The 20,456-nt window shown below is 36.4% G+C and overlaps 1 long non-coding RNA gene across 2 annotated transcripts in view; it reads right to left on the reverse strand.

Annotated features, from left to right (window-relative positions):
- The window catches only part of LOC306669677, a 51,175-nt gene that overhangs the window by 1,938 nt on the left and 28,781 nt on the right, over positions 1-20,456 (reverse strand). Inside the window, exon 3 of one of the 2 annotated variants that reach the window (XR_013766195.1) lies at positions 7,635-7,742. This is a non-coding gene — a long non-coding RNA (uncharacterized lncRNA). Of the gene's footprint in view, positions 1-7,380; positions 7,743-20,456 lie in introns of those variants that run through there. The other variant, XR_013766196.1, reaches the window with a different exon arrangement.

Below are 20,456 nucleotides of genomic sequence, written 5' to 3' on the forward strand. Positions count from 1 at the left end.
CTCGGGTCAAATGTCTCTAGACTTGCTCTTGTCCAAAGCTCTTGTCCGAACCTGGAGGTTCTGAAATTCATTTGACGTCAGCAGCAGTGGATCTTTAACCTAATATTACTAAAGTTTCTACCATTAAAAAAAAAATAGGATAATAGCTCAGAAGGTTGATTTTTTTAATTGGATTTGGTACTTTGTCACAATTTTCTCCTGTCTTTAATCTTTCTGTTGAGAAACAGAGAACTGAACTCACATGGATCAAATTTTTGTCTTTGAAAACGTATCAGGTCACTACTGCCCCATTCTCTTCAAGCATCTGTGTTATTAATATTTTATATTTTCTTCCTACAAGCATGTTGTTATGTTTCTTTAGCCTTCACTCATTGACAATCTTTGGTAATTTCCTTGTTAATAAATGCTAACTGGTATATGTATGTGTATAGAATGAAGCTTTATTTTTGTGATTTTTATCCTTATTTTTTAGAGGTTCTGTCACAATCTGGATGTGACTTTCTTTGACCTCTGTTTCAGGCTTACCATTAAAAAAATCTCTAAATTTCTAAAAACTCTATATTTCTTTGTTTAAGAAATTTAAATCCCTCAGGAATGGGTTTGCAATTTGGGTAGTAGTTTATATTGTAGCTCACGTCTTCAAGACTTTTATCCTACCGTATTTCATTTGGCCAACAATATTTGATCTTAAGTGTAATGTAATTTTTTTAATTATCTTTTTTTATTATTATTATTACTTAAGTGGGATACATGTTGTTTCTCTGTACATGGAGTAAAGGCGTACCATTTGTGTAATCATAAATTTACATAGGGCAATGTTGTTTGATTCATTCTGTTATTTTTTTTCCCTTCACCCCCACCCCTCCCACCCCTCTTTTCCCTCTATACAGTCCTTCCTTCCTCCATTCTTACCACCCTCTTTATCCCTAACCCTAAACCTAACCCTAACCCTAATGCTAACACCTCCCACCCCCAATTACATGCCCTCATCCGCTTATCAGCCAGATCATTCGTCATTCAGTTTTTTGAGTTTGGCTTATCTCACTTAGCATGATATTCTCCAATTTCATCCATTTGCCTGCAAATGCCATAATTTTATCATTTTTCATGGCAGAGTAATATTCCATTGTATACATATGCCACAGTTTCTTTATCCATTCATCAACTGAAGGGCATCTACAGTTGAAGGTTGGTTCTACAATCTGGCTATGGTGAGTTGAGCAGCTATGAACATTGATGTGGCTGTATCTCTCTACTATGCTGATTTTAAGTCCTCTTGGTATAGACCAAGGACTGGGATAGCTGGGTCAAATGGTGGTTCCATTCCAAGTTTTCTGAGGAATCTCTGTACTGCTTTCCAGAGTAGCTGTACTAATTTCCAAACCCACATGCAATGTTTGAGTGTACCTTTTTCCCCACATCTTTGCCAACACCTATTATTGCTTGTGTTCCTGATAATCGCCATTCTAATTGGGGTGAGATGGAATCTTAGGGTAGTTTTGATTTGCATTTCTCTTATTACTAGAGATGTTGAACATTTTTTCATATATCTGTGGATTGCTTTAACATCTTCTTCTGTGAAGCGTCTGTTCATTTCCTTAGCCCATTTGTTGATTGGATTATTTGTATTCTTGGTGAAGAGTTTTTTGAGTTCTTTATAGATTCTGGAAATTAGCACTCTATCTGAAGTATGAGTGGCAAAGATATTCTCCTACTATGTAGGCTCTCTCTTCACATTACTGATAGTTTCCTTTGCTGAGAGAAAGCTTTTTAGTTTGAATCTATCCCAGTTGTTGATTCTTGCTTTTATTTCTTGTGCTATGGGAGTCCTGTTAAGGCAGTCTGATCCTAAGCCAACAAGTTGAAGGTTTGGACCTACTTTTTCTTCTATAAGATGCAGGGTCTCTGGTCTGATTCCGAGGTCCTTGATCCATTTTGACTTGAGGTTTGTGCAGGGTGAGAGATAGGGGTTTAATTTCATTCTGTTGCATATGGTTTTCCAGTTTTCCCAGCAACATTTGTTGAAGAGGCTATCTTTTCTCCATTGCATATTTTTGGCCCCTTTGTCTAGTATGAGAAAATTGTATTTATTTGGGTTTGTGTCCATGTCCTCTATTCTGTACCATTGATCTACCTGTCTATTTTAGTACCAATACCATGCCGTTTTTGTTACTATTACTTTGTAATAGAGTTGAAGATCTGGTATTGCCATACCCCCTGCTTCGCTCTTTCTACTGAGGATTGCTTTAGCTGTTCTGGGTTTCTTATTCTTCCAGATGAATTTCATAATTGCTGGCTCTATTTCTGTAAGGTACATCATTGGGATTTATTTGGAATTGCATTGATTCTGTATAGCACTTTTGGTAGTATGGCCATTTTGACAATATTAATTCTGCCTATCCAAGAACATGGGAGATCTTTCCATCTTCTAAGGTTTTCTTTAATTTCTGTCTTTAGTGTTCTGTAGGTCTTTCACCACTTTTGTGAAATTGATTCCCAAGTATTTTATTTTTTTCGATGCTACTGTGAATGGGGTACTTTTCCTAATTTCTCTTTCTGAAGATTCATCACTTATGTATAAAAATGCATTGGATTTATGAGCATTGATCTTGTAACCTGCTACTTTACTGAATTCACTTATGAGTTCTAAGAGTTTTCTGGTGGAATTTCCAGGTTCCTCTAAATATATAATCATGTCATCAGCGAACAGGGATAGTTTGAGTTCTTCTTTTCCAATTCATATCCCTTTAACATCTTCGGTTTGTCTAATTGCTCTGGCTAGAGTGTCAAGGACAATGTTGAATAGAAGTGGTGAAAGAGGGCATCCCTGCCTTGTTCCAGTTTTTAGGGGGAATGCTTTCAGTTTTTCACCATTTAGAATGATATTGGCCATGGGCTTAGCATAGATGGCCTTTACAATGTTAAGGAATGTTCCCACTACCCCAATTTTCTCTAGTGTTTTGAGCATGAAGGGGTGCTGTATTTTATCAAATGCTTTTTCTGCATCTATTGAAATAATCATGTGATTCTTAACTTTTAGTCTGTTGATATGATGAATGACATTTAATGATTTCCGGATGTTGAACCAACCTTGCATCCCTGGGATAAGACCCCTTGATTGTGGTGCACTATCTTTTTAATATGTTTTTGTATGCAATTTGCTAAAATTTGTTGAGAATTTTTGCATCGATGTTCATTAAGGATATTGGTCTGAAATTTTCTTTCCTTGATGTGTCTGTGTCTGGTTTAGGTATCAGGGTGATATTGGCTTCATAGAATGAGTTTGGGAGGGTTCCCTCCTCTTCTATTTTATGGAATACTTTGAGGAGTATTGGAATAAGCTCTTCTTTAAAGGTTTTGTAGAACTCGGCTGAGAACTCATCTGGTCCCGGACTTTTCTTTGTTGGTAGGCTTTTGATGATCTCTTCTATTTCATTGCTTGAAATTGATTTATTTAAGTTGTGTATGTCCTCCTTGTTCAGTTTAGGTAATTCATATGTCTCTAGAAACTTGTTGATGTCTTCGAGGTTTTCTACTTTGTTGGCGTATAGATTTTCAAATAGCTTCTAATTATGTTTGTACTTCACTCGTGTCTGTTGTGATATTTCCTTGTTCATTCCAAATTTTAGTAATTTGAGTTTTCTCCCTCTTTCTGTTTGTTAGTGTGGCTAAGGGTTTATCAATTTTGTTTATTTTTTCAAAGAACCAACTCTTTATTTTGTTAATTTTTCCGATTGTTTCTTTTGTTTCAATTTTGTTGATTTCGGCTCTATTTTTAACTATTTCCTGTCTTCTACTACTTTTGGTGTTGGTCTGCTCTTCTTTTTCTAGGACTTTGAGCTGTAGTGTTAAGTTGTTTATTTGTTGATTTCTACTTCTTTTGTTGAATGCACCCCATGAAATAAATCTTCCTCTAAGTACTGCTTTCATAGTGTCCCAGAGATTTTGATATGTGTTTTTGTTCTCGTTTACTTCTAAGAATTTTTTTATTTCCCTCCTGATGTCTTCTGTTATCCATTCATCATATAATAGTGTATTATATAATCTCCAGGTATTGGAGAAGTTTCTGTTTTTTATTCTGTCATTTATTTCTAATTCCAATCCATTATGATCTGATAAAGTACAAGGTAGTATCTCTATCTTGTATTTGCTAACAGTAGCTATGTGGCATAAAACATGGTGTATTTTAGAGAAGTATCCATGTGCTGCTGAGAAGAAAGTGTATTCATTCTTTGTTGGATGGTATATTCGATATAAGTCGGTTAAGTCTAAATTATTGATTGTGTTATTAAGATCTATGTTTTCTTTATTCAATTTTTGTTTGGATGATCTATCCAGCAGTGAGAGAGGTGTGTTAAAATCGCCTAGTATTATTGTGTTATGGTCTATTTGATTTCTGGAATTGAGAAGGATTTGTTTGACGTACATGGATGAGCCAATGTTCAGGGCATAGATATTTATGATTGTTATGTCTTGCTGATTTATGCTTCCCTTAAGCAGTATGTAATGTCCTTCTTTATCTCTTCTGACTAGTTTTGGCTTGAAGTCCACATTATCTGAAATGAGGATGGATATTCCAGCTTTTTTGCTGTGTCTGTGTGCATGGTATGTTTTTTCCTATCCTTTCAGCTTTAGTCTATGGGTATCTCTTTCTATGAGATGAGTCTCTTGCAGGCAGCATATTGTTGGATCTTTCTTTTTAATCCAATCTGCCAATCTATGTCTTTTGATTGATGAGTTCAGGCCATTAACACTCAGGGTTATTATTGTGATATGATTTGTATTCCTAGTCATTTGACTCATTTTTGTTTTTTGACATGATTTGGTTTCTCCTTTGTTTGGCTATTCCTTTAGGCTAGTTCCTCCCATTGCTGATTTGCATCGTTGTTTTTCATCTCTTCCTCATGGAATATTTTGCTGAGAATGTTCTGTAATGCTGGCTTTCTTTTTGTAAATTCCTTTAGCTTTTGTTTATCATGGAAGGATCTTATTTCATCGTCAAATCTGAAAGTAAGTTTTGCTGGGTATAAGATTCTTGGTTGGCATCCATTTTCTTTCAGGGCTTGAAAAATGTTGTTCCAGGCGCTTCTAGCTTTTAGGGTCTGGATTAAAAAATCTGCTGATATTCTTATTGGTTTCCCCCTGAATGTAATTTGATTCTTTTCTCTTGCGGCCTTTAAAATTCTGTTTTTATTTTGTGTGTTAGATGTTTTCATAATAATGTGCCTGGTGTGGGTCTGTTGTAATTTTGTATATTTGGAATCCTATAAGCCTCTTATACTTGGTTTTCCATTTCATTCTTCAGATTTGGGAAATTTTCTGATATTATTTCATTGAATAGATTGTTCATTCCTTTGGTTTGTTTCTCTAAGCCTTCCTCAATACCAATAATTCTTAATTGGCCTTTTCATGATATCTCATAATTCTTGTAGATTCTGTTCATGATTTCTTACCATCTTCTCTGTTCAACTTTGTTTTTAAAATTAAATATTTTGTCTTCAATGTCTGAGGTTCTGTCTTCCAGTTGTTCTATCCTATTGATTATGCTTTCTATGGAGTTTTTAACTTGATTTATTGTTTCCTTCATTTCAAGGATTTCTGTTTGGTTTTTTTCAGTATCTCTAACTCTTTATTGAAATGATCTCTTGCTTCCCGTATTTGCTCTTTTAACTCTTGATTGGTGTGATCATTTAATGCCTGCATTTGCACTTTCATCTCCTTGTTTGCTTCCCTGATTATTTTAATTATGTACATTCTGAACTCCCTTTCTGACTTTTCTTCTGCTGTGCCGTCATTGGGTTTTATTGATATGGTATCTAGGTTATTTGGGACATTTTCTTCCCTTGTTTTCTCATATTTGTCAGATGTCAGTGGGACTCTGTGATGTTGGAGATTATCTCTATTGGCTTATAGTGTCCCTGTAGATTTCCAGTGTATCACTTCCCAGCCTTCAGTAGCCTGAAGTCTTGGAGTAACTTGATAATGCAGGGCTTCCGAAGAAAGCTGTCCCTAGCCCGCTACTGTTTCGAGTGCTTGGACCTGGCTCTGTGTGGAGAGGCACTCACTGGGGGGCCTGCTCCGAGAACCTGTCCGTGTGGGAGGAGCCCACTGCCGGAGTGCGCAGGGCTCCCTGGGGAAGACCCTAGCTGCCCTGCCCTACTCTGATAAGCCACCCGAATCCGGGCCTGCCACCCTGGCCAAGCTTCACCCGGTGGGGGAGACTCACCCCAAGGCTCTATTTTAGTCCAAGTCTCTCAATGCCTCCCCTTCTTGAATCCTGGGTTCTGGAGTTACTGGAGATGCAGTCATTCTCTAGTCCACCATCTTGCATCACTGTAATTTTTAAAATATATATTTGATAGAAGTGAACAGTGTTCACTAAGTGAGAAAAGATGTTTGGTGTTGACTAGGAGGATGCATTAGGGATCCTTCTTGGGCACAGTGCATGGGTAGAGACTAATGCATGAATGTTGATGAAAATTCAGTTAAGTTACACAGTTCAGGTCAGTGTACTCTACCTACTTCACTACACAAAACCATATCTTGATAAAAACATAAGGGGTTTTGCTCATTTTTTCACTATTACACGATGTTATTTATTGTGCTCTTCAAATTCTACACAACTGAGCTTTAGGAGATAAAATAATAGAATGCACTGGCAATATTTATTTAGCTGACTATTTATTCAGCAGCATATTATGGGGCATTTACTCTGTGGAAAGCACAGATGTCAGACAGAGCATAACCTTATGCTCACATGTCAGTTTAGTTCCATTGGCCCCGGGTTAGTCAGCCTGTGGCTGGGGAAGGCTGGTTTTAGTTTGGGTTTTGTGCCTTTCACCTTGGTGGGGATGACCAATGGTGGCTGACGGTAGAGTGATAGTGAAAGCCCCCCTGTTGGGATGATGGCAGAACTCCATATGTACTTACAGAAATCAGAATAACAGTAGTTATATTTTTTCAAAAATCGCCAAAAAAATGAGATTGAGATAAATTGGTGGAGAAATCAGTCAAAACATTATTACATTTTATATTTAATAAACAAGTCACACAAATTAAGTACAACAGGAAGAGGACCCCCAAAATTAATGGCTTCTGGAAAATATTTTCATTGAGTACAAAATGTTTAAGGGGAAAGTAAATGTCAATTAAAATGACAGGTGAGAGTGTCACCTGAAAACAGAGTCTTAGTAGAAGCCTTATTGTAGTGGGAGAAGATGAGTTAGATAATAAGACCACATGATCTTAAGTTTCACATGGTAGGATGATGAGCATCCATGTCAAGTTATGGAGTTTTAACTTCAAAGGAAGTTTCTGTCCCAAGTTATTGAAAGTTTTGTGTATCCTTATGGTTTTCCTCCAGTGACTCTGCTTCTTATCATTATTTTGGCTGACCTAGCACATCTGCTCCTCATCTCCTAGCATCAGACTCAGATTCCAGATAATCTACTTGCCTACTTCTAATATGCCTCAGTCTACCAAGATTTCCAGTCACATTTCTATCCTTTCTTCCTTGGTTTGAATTACCCTATCTTGTCATTCATCATTCTCTGAATGAAATTGCTCTTCCCTCCTGCAATTATAGGTGAAAATGGCTAAGTAACATAGATGTTCATCCCTGGCTTACACAAAACCTGACACAGAAGCTCCTGTTCAGCAGGGGTCTGACACATCATCACACAGCAACCAGCCTCCTTCTGTCTCTTCTAGGGTCTGGAGTAGTCTGGCGAATCTTCTACCAGCTGGAAAGTGGAGGAAGAGAAAGTACAGAGAATCATGCAGAAGATTTTGATGAGCTAGGACATAAAATCATTTAAGCCCACCACACTGAGTGGCTAAAAGCCAGTCACCTGGCCACACCTAGAAGAAAGGGAGGCTATAAAATGCAATCTAGCTGATCTTCTCATTCAGAAAAGAAAATTGTTTGGGTTGGTTGATGGTAGTCTTCACATTCATTCACTCCCTTTTGGTAGCCAATTTCCACTTATGTCTGAGCTTCTTAGTATATAGTTAGCCAACCATGGATTCCACAATGGGCAGATTCAGTCCATCAACCATAGATTGAAAATATATGAAATAAAATGCATCTACACTGAACATGTGCAGTCATACCTTTCTTGTCATTATTACCCAAACTATGTAGTAGAACAACTATTTGTGTAGTATTTATATTATGTTGGAGGCACTATAAATAATCTAGAGATGATTTAAATTGTAAGAGACTATGTATGCAGGCTTTGCTCAAATACTACACTTTATATAATGGAGTTGAGCATTCTTGGATATTAGCAACCTCAAGGATCCTAGAACAAATCCCCTGCTGATACCAGGAGACAAATGCAACACAGCCAGATCTCTGCAGTTCCCACAGGCCCTGGGTTAATATGTGAATCTTGGCGGTAAGAGATAATGAGGATATCTGAATATATAGTTGTTGAGTGCCTACTCCGTGATGGGCATTGTTCTCAGTGTTGGGTAAAAGTGGTAAACACAGTAAAAAAAATGCGCCAGCCTGCAAGCAGCTGTAGTATCTTAGCACCTTCTCCCAAACTGTGAGAAGAAAGAAGGAAAGCTACTTGCCTGTATTATAGAATAATGGGGCATCCAGAAAATCCTTTTGAGTATAAATATATCCTTGATTCAGGTAGCACTAAGAGAGATTCAGTCTCTTGAGTTAATCCTCTATTTCACTTTTAAATAGATTAATTCTTCTGGAAAGAAAGATACATTAAGTTGCAAGAGCTTATGTGAAACTGTCAGATGCCTTTCTTTAAGACATGAAAATTTAGTGATAACTGGAGGATGAAAGAGCCCCAGGAAGACAGAGAAATACATAAATGGAAGACAAAGTCAAGAGATAATTCCCACCTTATAATTTAACTGCCAATATCTCTGTATGTTATATCAAATCCTTTTTTGCATTCCTACCTACAAAACTTGAAGGATGTATATTATCAAAAGCCAAGATCTCATCCAGAGTAATAGATGATGAATTTACCTTTCAACCATTAATCTTGTCAAATAAAATACTGACTCTCTAACTTATTTTAATGTGAACCAATTTTGCATGTTTACAGTCTCTTAAACTAGTCTACAGTCTCTCAAACTCACATTATCTTTTTCTCCAACCTTTATGTAATCTTCTGTTACCATGATTCAAGGAGATCTCTCTCACCTGTTCTGTTTCCTTTAACTTGAAAACCAAGTTGGAAATCTTAAATTCAGTGAGTGAATAATTGACAATTTAAATAATAATATTTGATATGAGAGATTTCTATGTACAGTATATTGTTGCTGTATAAATAAGAGAGGAACTGGTTTAAAGGAACCAAGTCCCTCTCAATTCCTGCTGCCCTAGCCTAGAACTTCTATGTAAACTGAATCTACACAGGTTTTCAAAATACAAATATGTCATTCAAAATTCTAGAATTATCTTTATGCAAAGTGAGTTTGTATCCCTGATCATTACTTTTATCTGGATAGTTAAACAAGTTCTGAACTTTAGTTAGCTATGTACAGAGACGCAGATATTTTGGAGTTGCAAGATGTTTGAACTTCATTTAGTCATCATCCTCGGTTTGTAGGTGAGAACACTGAGTCCTTGAAAGATCATGGAAATACATTAACCAAGACTAGGAAAACTACACAAGGATACTCTCCCTTGAAGACCTTGCAAAGGAAGAATATGAGAGATTAAAGAACTGGATTGGGTTTTTACTTCAGATCTGAATCAGATGAATGGGTTTTGAATTAGTTCTGGAATGGACATCAAATAAAAATAAACAAGAGTCAAAATCTGTTTTTTAACAAGTGCTTTAAGTTTCCACTAAAGTATAGTTAATTGCATATATTTGTGTAGTTCAACCAAGTCCTATAATTACTTAGAGAAGCAAATATTTTATTCTATTTTGAAAGTGAGTTTGCTCCTGTTAAATTAAATATCCTGAGGGAGGGCTAAATGAAACGAATTCAGGGCTTGTTTATCTATTCAGAGGGATACATTCCCATTCTGCCTCCATTGCAGAAATTTGAGGAAACTCAGGTCCAAAGCATTAATGCTGAAACTTTAAATCTGTTCATTGACTCTTTGCAGGATTAACTTTCTAAGTATGCTTAAATTCTGAGGCATTTGTTTGCAATGGAAGTCAGACTCCTTAAGCCTACTCAGGAGCGGTTGCTGCAGTTTATTTATAGTTCAGAAGGTCAAACTGATTCACTTAATTGGAAAACGCTGTTTCCTAGTCTATGTGCCTATTGATGTACTGTACATTTGATGCGATTAGTTACCAGGGTAAGATTCTAATATGACCTTTGTTAATAAGGTGCATTCTCCATAATGGGTTGTTTGCAGTTCCTAAGAGCCGTTTACATGATGTGCTTGGTAATCAGTTATACAGTGCAATTCCCATGGTGGAGAGAAAGATCCCACTTAATTGGAATAGCACAGAAGGCTCAAATCTGAGAAAATTTTAGAAGTCTGTTGTTGATTACTTACAAAGTTCCACATATGCTTTTAAAGTGGAAAAGGCATGTTTGTACAACTAGCCTGACATCCCACACTTCATTTGGAATGTTGTCGTGTAAGATATAAACATCATAAGGGAAAGAGTACATGAGTGACATAACGGAAAGATGATTTGTCCATTTAGACAAATATTGCTCATAGTGTTCTAGTTAGCTTTTTACTGCTGTAACCAAAAGACTGGACAAAAACAAATTTAGAGGAGGAAGAGTTTATTTTGGGGCTCGGAGTATCAGAGGTTTCAGTTCCTAGATGGCCAACTCTGTTATTCTGAACCCAAGGTGAGGCAGAACGTCATGGCATAAAATTGTGATGGAGGAAAGCCGTTCAGAACGTGGCCACCAGAAAGAGAGAGAGAGAGAGAGAGAGAGAGAGAGAGAATGCTATCCTCATGTTGACAAAATATAAATCTCAAAGACAGGCCCCAGTGATCCACCTCCTCTAGCCATACCTTGCCAGCCTACCATTACCACCCAGTTAATCCCTATCAGGGGATTCATCATGCACTGAGTAGGTTAAAGCTCTCCTAACCCAATCATTTCAGCTCTAAACTTTCTTGCATTGTCTCACACATGAGCTTTTGGGGGATACCTCACATGCAAACCATAACAAATAGGATCATCATCCCTCACTAGCACCCTAGAACAAACACACACACACACACACACACACACACACACACACACACCCTCACACCCTCTGCAATGATACTTCATGAGCTTATTCTTAGAATTTCTGTTAAAAAGAGGATGATCATGAAAACTATTCATCCAACCTGTTTTTAAAGAGTACGATTTGTGGATTATCATAATGCTTAGATGTGTAAAGGACACAGAAGACAGGAATGTGCCTCTTACAGAAAACAAAATACATTTTTCAAATGAGTAGCATATTATAAAAATTTTTGAACATGGAGCCAGTCAGCCTGGAATTAGCGTTGACTTTAGCACTTATTTGCTGTGTGATTTTGGTCAAGTTAATTAACCTCTTTGAGGCTCTGTTCATTTATCTATGAAATGAGAATAATAATGGGTATCGCTTAGGTATGTGGGCATTAAATAAAGAAGCATACAGATTACTCTGCTGTAACAGAGGAGCTCCAAAGAGAACTCAAAACACAAAATTAAAATATTACTATAACAGTTTTATTTACTTTCTAATAAAACTAATGGGAGAAAGGGATTTAAGGACAAGGGACCTTGTGATTGGAAAAAAAGTTATTTTCCTGTAAAAGTTTAAATAATAAAATGCTTTCATAACTATAAACACAGCCATAAAAACTAAATATCAGACCCAGAAGTTGAACATTCCTAAGTCATCAGTCTTTGTTTCTTTTGTTTGCTCAAGATCAGTGGCTTGTCTTTCTCAATACCTAGTAATTCTTACACTTTCCAATCACTCTTAGTCCCAACAAAAAAAAAGCTACTAAAATAAACTCACAGTGCTACTAAAACACTAGCACCATCTTTGTCACTATCAGTCATCATCAAAAGTGACCTGCATTTTCATAAATCCCAACACTTGTACAGTCACAGAATCACTTGACAAGGTTCATAAGGACCCACATTTCAAACCCTGTTCCAGACTTGCTGTGCAGTAACTCTGCAGTGGGGCCATGGACACTGCACTACTTTAATAAGCACTCACATCTCTGATACAGGAGGTCTGTTGAAATCACCATGAGACCAAATGGCAGAATGCAAACCATGTTTTCAAATTAATCAGTATTCCTAATCATGTCATATCTAATTTGTTTATGAAAACTGAGGCTTTAAGAGAAATGCTCAAGTTGAAAGTACAAAGCATATGATTCAAGACACTAAGGATAGAATATTACCTTAATTATATGGTCTAGAACATGGCAAGCTTCTTTTCCTTTCCACTGGATAACTCACAGTCTTACATGGCCAAGTCAAAGGACTGCTCTGTCACAGAAGCTGAGGTAAGGTCACTCTTAGGCAACTTCCTGACAGTGGGTGCCTGAGGACTGAGCTGAGGCTGAGAACATTTACAAACACTTCAGATATCTCTTGTAGACACCTAAAACAATGGAGGAGGCTTCAAGGACTTGCATTAGTCAGTATTAGAATCATCAAAAAAAAAAAAAATTGTAACTGTGTTAGCCAAACCACAATTTTCTACCTCAACTGTCCTGGCTTGAAAAGGAAGGCAATGTGAAGATTATATAGCATAGACTCTAATAAAGATATCTCTTACAGATCTTAAAAATTAATTTGAATATTAATTAATATGAATACTAATTTATATTTCATAATGGAATTTTTAAAAATTTTCTGGATTAAGGCATTGTAAATAGATAGGAAAAGTGTAGTCACTACAGAATGGCACAAGGACTCTTTGGCCAAATAAATGATCGGTCCTTAGTTTTTCTTTTATGGAGGTCCAGAGTTCTAAGTAGACAAACTTCCAAAAATGGAGACACAACTATGTTTATTTTTTAAGAAAAATAATTTTGAAAATGTTAATTACTATTTTTGTCCCAAGAACAAGTGGAAATCAATAATGTTATATATTCATAATTTAGATATATTAAGATAAATCTTCCAAATAGTACTATAGTAATCAAACAGCTGAATTTATTCTGACTCATTTTCTATCTATGCTGTTCCTTTACTCAATCCAAAAACAGCTCCTGATATAAGTACTGCATAACAAATACCATACAGAAATCATGTTGATATTGCCATGGAATATATTCAATGATATTTTACTTAACTTTGTCCTGAAAATTAATGACAGCATAGGAATTGAATAATATTTTATGATTTTGCTTTAAAAAGGTGTTGCATAATGAAATATCAATTCCTTACACACAACTGATAATTCAGTCTCAATAATGACATAATTGCAAACATCTGCAAGGGAATGGGTAGAAGTCTCAGAAGCCCTGTGTGCTTTGCCTGAAGACCTCAGATCCATTTCTAGGTTCTTTCTTTTGAAAGGTTTTCATGCTCATCACACTAAATATTTTTTTTTTTAGCTGTTGCACTCTTTATTTGATTTGGTAGACTAACAGATGCTTTATGACTCATATTTCCTCACCATCCTTGTGTATATTGTTTCTTTCTCTTTCCAAAAAAAAAAAATCATGTATACAATTAAAGCATTTCTCTTCATGGAAAACTAATTGATAAGCCTCCTCTTTGGTAAAAAATGCTTAAGGGTTTTTGTTTATTTGTTTTGCACAGGATCTGTTTCTGAGCAAGATGTCTCTATATTTTTCTTAAATCAAACATACACATGTTCTCAGAATTGAACACATAACTTCCCAGGTTTGAAAGTAGAACTACACTGACACATAGTTGGTCTGTTGCCAGCAGGCCTCCTCACAAGTGACAGCGCAGCCCAGGGTACATACACTACTGCTGGCTCCATCCCTGTGGCAGCAAAGTAAGAGAATCCACATGTCCCGGGAACACTATGTAGATAGAAATGTACTAAAATCAACCTTCCTGGATATTTCTGTAACTTCCTTGAGAAGGATCTCTATGTGAATGAACTACCTCATTAGAAGGTGTCATCCAAGTTACTAACATGGATTAGATGGTTTGTTCATATTGTAGCAAGAAAGCAGATGTTCAAATTAGGGTGCCAGATTCTCCTCATGTCTATGTGACATAAATTTATGACCTTAGGCAGTCACATGCTTTCTCTCAGTCTCCATACTATCTTTCAACTGAAAATCATATAGCTAGCCACATTGGGAAGGAAGATTGCCCAAGATAAAATATGTAAGAAGGAATCAATAAATAGCCCCATTTTCTTCCAGATTATCCTATATATCTAAATATTGTGCTAGTAGAAGAACCAGCAGTTTTACATAAAATAGTAGAAATTGCAGTCTTACTTTATTTATATTTAGATAGAAAAAGGTTCCGGATCATTAAATCAAAATGTGACAAAGAAAAACCCAGAAGGAAGCTTACAGTTTCAACACAAGTGCTGAAACTGACAGAAGAAAATGGAGCTGCAAGTTCAAGTGGGCCTGGCCCTCGGTTCTTAATCTGTTTTCTAATACTGACTTTCCTTCAGATAACTGAAAACAAATAAAATTTGAAACATTTTCACCACATTTGCATTATTTTCCAGTCCTTTCTAATGTCCTATTTATTGCTTGATTACCATCTCAGATTCTTTATGGCTCTGGAAATGGTAAGTCATTCAAATTCTTGGAAGATTGTAAATGATATTATTAGATCTAATAGGGTAACAGATCAGCTGAGCTTGGTCTTTCTAGAACCTCCTTGGTTGCCATTTTTGTATGAGAAAGGGAAAAATGCTATTCCAATAGTTGTCATTTTTCACATTTCTGTAGTGTCGATGGTGGAACTGGTCATTATTATATAATCCAGGTCAAAACAAAACCACTAGTACTGGTGGCAAATACAAGATTCAACCCAGAACCTGGGTACTAGGTCCTGGTGTCATGCTCTCATAGCTGCTGGAGCTCTAGGTGACAGGTCTGAGGACAGCGGATGCTCAGAAAGCTCTTACTTAGAACTTTCTATCCTGGTAGATCCCACCCGAAGGTCAGAAGCCATTGACTGAGTGTCTTTTGCTTAGGAAAAATTTCAGAATATATTTCTACATTCTCTCTTAAGCCCTGTATCCTTTCAATTTTTCTGAAATAAAATATGATTTGTATAAGATTTTATGTTGTCACTTGTTCGTACCAACTCGTGACCCTGTTAAGACTAATTCTGGGTGATTACTAGTATACCCAGGGAAATACTTCCCCAAATGTATCACCAGAAATCAGGATTTATATAAAAGATTTGATTATGACTTAATGATAATATTTATTGAAATATTATGCCCTTACTCATTCTTCTTTCTACCCCATGTCGTAACCTATTTCCTTCTGCCGACAAAAAAGAAAAATACATTCCTAGCATATTTAACTTTCTCAATGGTTTTGCAAAAAAAAAGAAATATTCAATTCGTGTTGCACAATTGCTGTTTTTGTTTCTCTCTCCAACTCCAAGTTACCTCAAGCTCTTCTTACCCACCATCCTCATTTACTTCAAAAGACCTCTCTCATTATCTGCCTCACTTTGTTTCTCTGAGGCCCCATATGAACTGAGCGGCTTTTATTTTCCTCGATTTCTCTAATTATGAAACCGGAGTTCTTCTTTATTCATCTCTTCTATATTTTAACATATTTTCTCTAAATTATTCTCAAATTTCTCATTCCTCAACCACAATTATATATGTTAGGTGAGGAAGAAGGTAGTACACACACACACACACACACACACACACACACACACACACACACACATTCTATTTGCTTCCACATAAAATGAAAGAGAAAGCAGGAGCATTTCTGCTTATGGGATCAAGCTCCTTAACTCATTTATCCAGCAATATTAACATCACTAGGGAAAGACTGAAATATCAGCAAAGATCGTATTTAGAAATGGAATATGGAAAATGTGAAACCCAAAGCAGATTTTGGTAATCCATGTTCATCAACATTCATACCCTGGCAGACACGAACAATCCAGTCACTAGAAAGATTCATTCTGTGAAGATATTTGGAACTCTTCCCTTGTCTGGAAACAAATGATCACTCCCAACTCTTTGCCGTCTTAGTTGAATTCAAGTCAAACAGCATTATAATTACTAAGTTCGAATGCCCACTGACATTTCTATGAAGAAAGGAATCAGAGGATAAGTACTGTTTTGTCACCAAAGACACAAATGTCTCATTATAAAGAAATTGGCATCCCAGGTTATGCATCTGTCTCTAAAGAAACTAAAGATTATCCAATCATCTCCATGTTGACATATGAAACTCAGTTTACATGCTTGTCAAGCTGAGTCCCCAAATCTGTACAACCATAGTAAAATCACCCTATAAAACTTCTTCATGTCCAGCCAAATGGAAATAAATTGTCCCTCAACTTTTCTACTTTATAAATTTTAGTATCAACAAAATAAGAAAAATTATTTTTTTCACAAAAAAGTAAAGAGATAATTATTTGCAAACCTTTGACCATCTGTGTATTTACCCTCCAAACTGTATTCAGCTATAATTCAAGTAATTCAAGTAATTATATCCAATGTACACAAATTTTTTCTTAATAATGTATATATTTATTTATTAAAAATATTGAAATTGTTTGATTTTGCATGACGGCCATGTCCCACTACTTCTTGCTCGCTAATTTTCTTCAAAATTTCTTAGTAAATATCCCCAAGGAGTAATCGCAATTGGTTTAAGCTAGTCATAGTCACCCTAACCCCTTTCCCCAGATATAAACTTTGCCAACCCATTCATAGCAAGATATGACCCAACCCACTGCTCTGGTCAATGAGAAAAAAGATAAGTATTCTGTTTTATAGGAAAATTTAAAAAATATATATTCATAAAGAAAGTTTAATTCTTATCACCTCTTCTCCTGATTCTTGCCTTGAAACACATTGCAAGAATGTGATGCTTAGAAGTGGCATAGTCATCTGTGATCCTGAGAAGGACAATCAACACATCAGTCCCATGTATTGAGAACTTCCAACAACAACCTATTTTTTGCCTTCATGATTTGTCAACAAAACTGTATGCCCCTTTCAAATCATGATAACAGGACCAGAACTGTTTCTATGCCTTTATTCTGAATCTAGGAAAATACGGAGATCTGGTTTTATGTTTTAGGAAACCTAGAGAAGCTGTGCATGTATGCCTGAGCTATTACTGTGTCTTTTTATCTCTGGTATGTATTAAGCAATCCCAATATATATGCACATGTATGTCTAAGTCTGCACTATATGCTAGATACATCATTTTTGTTTGATAGTTCACTTGTTTTCCAAAAAAGCACAGTCTGGCTGAACATAACAGACCTTTGGCCAACACCAGAAATTCTCCTTGTCCAGTGCCAATATCCAGTATCATTCTTAAGATAAATATTTTGAATAGGCAACTTGGGAGTTTACCAATAATCCTTTCATATCAGCAGTACTCATTAAGCATGCAAAACTAACATAACTTTTGGGTATGCTCATACATAAACTTTGAAATAAAATGTAACACATAACAGAAATCATTATTAACTCATGCACTGTTACTCATCAGATCTTTAACCCTTAAGGTCTTACCATACCTGTTTCATCCTAAAATTATGTGTATATTCTTATTCCATTCTGCTGCAGATGAGAAACACCAACAATAAGCTCTATAAATTGCTACAAGAAATTGTCAATTAAAAATACACATTCAAAAATAACAAATAATCTCATCTTTGCAAGAAATAAAAAGCTTTAGAGATTATTTGCTTCTAAGAGTTTCAACAGACACTTTAGACTCAAAATTCAATATCCAATTTTGTCTTGGATTACAAAAAACCTGATAGCCTGACAATAAAATTAATCTTCAGATCAAGCATTCAACAACACAGAAAGCTGTGATGTGGTTATGTATACATTTGTTTAAATGGGATAATTATCTCCTTCATTCTAAAAGCCAATTCTCCATTTGTAACATCTTCATTCAAATTCTTGTCAAGTCAGATAGAAGTTATGCTGCCCACATAATCGGAAAACATATTTGATAGGTTATTTGCAAAGTGCTACCTAAGTGAAACTGATACTTTTAAAGTAAAACCTTCTAGGAATCAATTGTGGAGGGAGATGCATTTTTGAAAGGCAAAGATGAGGAAAGTAGTTTCTTAGGAAAATGATAGCGAAAAAAGAAAAATAAGAGACAAAATCTATAAAGCACATTTTGAGATTGCATAGTTAGGTTGCAACTTTAGGGACTTGAGTGGGAGTGGTATAAGATGAGGCTGCAAAGGTAAATAGACTCCAATCCATGGAGCCTTGAATGGCATGTTCAATACCAATAATCAGTGTGGATACTATTGAGGTCTGTCTGTTCATTAAGTATTTTAGCTTTTTCTTATGCATTACCCCTGTAATTCTAGGGTGTTTGTGTCAATCCACAGAAATTCTTTGCATTTGCAAATCTACTGGCATCCAATGCTCAGTCCCTAAGGGCCTTGTGCATGCGAGGCAAGTACTCTACCATTGGGTCATAGTCCCACCCATCCTTACAGTCTTATAAAGGAACATTGTCCATTTATTCAGTCAAAATAAACTTCCTGAGTACTTCTACTGTGTTTGCCATCCAAGGTATTGGAAACATAATGGTGACCACAGAGAGACATAATCCCCCTGCTTTCAGAGATTTCAGGAAGCTGGGAAAATTGTACAATAGTAACACAATCACACATATAAGCAATTATAAGGAGAAAGGTCTAAATGACCATATTAAGGTAATGAAAGGTCTTCAGAGAAATCAGCAAAGAAGTATCTGAGATAATAGCATGTGAGCTGAAACATGAAATACCCAAGGAGAGTTCCAGAAAGGAAAATAAAATGGGAAAAATATTATAAGATTCTGAAAATGGCCAGTATTGCAAAAACAGAAAATAGGGAAGAAAGCAGAAGAAATTAGATCGATTACGGGGGGAAGGAACGAGAAGTTGTAGAATCTGAGGGACACATTTAGGAAATTTGTTTAGAGCCTAAGTTTAATGGGAAGTTACTGGAAATCTTAAACACCAGAATTACTCCATCAGCAATATGGACCATATTTCAGGAGACCAGAACAGAAAAAGTAGTAAAGGTAAAATAACCAAAAGAGCTTTTGCAGTATTTCAGACAAGAGGTTTAGTTTGAACCAGGTTTGAGGGAAAGATGAAGAATTTTTTTTCTTTTTTTAATCTCATTAGTCTGAATAATTTCTCATTAGTCTGTAATAATTTTTAACACCCCCCCCCCCCATGATGCCTCCACAAACTTTCTGCCTAGAGCCAAAGTCCTTAAATGAATTAGGAATACATGCAGTATTCACATCCTCACCTCCTGTTGTGTACAGAAACTGTAGAATTTCACATTGATCACTGAACCAGAGCCGGTTGAGGCACCAGATAGCTCTATAATGCAAAATCCTGTCAATTATGTTCTATCACCTTACTTCACATCTAAACTACACTCCACTAAGTTGACCACGGTTTATTCAACAAATACCTTTTTTATACTTTGCAACTACATATTGGGTTTCTGCTGTGCAACATTTACTGTTTTGCTAGGTTCACAAAAAGGGTTTGAGTATACTGGTTGAAACATACAGTAATCAAAGAATCATACAAATAATTGTAAAATTTCAATTAATTTTGTGAAAATTAACAAAATTCATTTAGCTAGAGAAGCAACACATTCATCCTTTGGTTATCATTACATCATACTCTCCTACATCTATGAATGCTCTTCATAAATAAATATGATAGATGAGAGATAGATACATAGAGAGAAAGATAATAAATAACAGATATAGAGATAGATGTAATAATTAATTTGAATTGCCAACTTGATCAGATTAAGAGAGGCCAATGTAAGAGGCCTCTGGGTGTGTCAGTTAGAGTGTGTCCAGGAATGATTGTAATGCGGGATAGTGAACTGAAGTGAAGACTCTCCTTAAACATAGGCAGCACTGCCCAATAGGATGGTGGCTTGGATGCTAAAACTTGGAAGAGGGGAGAACCAAGATGGTGGACTAGAGGGTGACTGCATCTCATGTCGCTCCAGCATTCAGGATTCAAGAAGAGGAGGTATTAAGAGACTTGGGACCAACTCAGAGCTGCCAGGTGAGTCTCTCCTACTGGGCAAGGCTACCCCAGACTGGGTGGCAGGCCCAGACCACAGGCAGCTTCTCAGAGCAGGATGAGGCTCCCTGGACGAGGCAGTAGTTCCAGACAAAAGGGAATTTCTTGGAGGAGAGCTGCCCAGTTAGACTTCCCCACCAGGTGAGTTTTCCCTGCTAGATGAGGCTTCCCCACCAGGGTGGTGTAACCAGAGACCCAGGCCCAGACCAGCTGTGCCCTAGCCCGCAGTCTAGCCCCCTTTGGCTAAC

The sequence above is a fragment of the Sciurus vulgaris genome, assembly GCF_902686455.1.
Source record: "Sciurus vulgaris genome assembly, chromosome: 9".
NCBI classification, from domain to species: Eukaryota; Metazoa; Chordata; class Mammalia; order Rodentia; family Sciuridae; genus Sciurus; species Sciurus vulgaris.